Source organism: Octopus bimaculoides, chromosome 1 (assembly GCF_001194135.2).
Source record: "Octopus bimaculoides isolate UCB-OBI-ISO-001 chromosome 1, ASM119413v2, whole genome shotgun sequence".
NCBI classification, from domain to species: domain Eukaryota; kingdom Metazoa; phylum Mollusca; class Cephalopoda; order Octopoda; family Octopodidae; genus Octopus; species Octopus bimaculoides.
The window spans coordinates 55122096-55122698 of record NC_068981.1 but is presented as its reverse complement, the minus strand read 5'-3'; positions in this window follow the sequence as shown (position 1 = coordinate 55122698).

The following is a 603-nucleotide window of genomic DNA, read 5'->3' as shown; positions in this document are numbered from 1 at the left end:
GGGTTTTACTATATAAATAACCCATGTTGGTAGAAAAATCTTTCTGAAGGACACACCGACAGGAAGAAACACGCACGCATACTACCCTTTGACACACATACGCATACACACACACACACACACACACACACACACACACACACACACACACACACACACACACATATATATATATATCATATGTGTATGCATGTATGTATGTGTATATATCATATGTGTATGTATGTATGTATGTATGTATGCATGCATGGATGCATGCACGCATGAATTTATGTATACATGTAGTACTCTTCTGTTATTAATTATTTGAAGCCTTCCTCTAAGGAAAGAGCTGGTTACTAACAAAGATACAAAACTCCTTCGTCGAAAGGCAGATAGCAGAAACAATATCTTTTTAACTTGTTTTAGTGTTCAGCTTACAGATTGTATTTGTAACGTGCATGTTTGCTAGTTGTTTTCTTTTCAAATATCATTAGCTTTGCTAGATTGTCACTTAGACATTTACTCACAAAATCAAGTGCAGCAGTTATTTTTGGTATGAATGTGAATTTATTATCAGGATACAAAATGTACGTATGTTTGCATATGTATATATATATATAT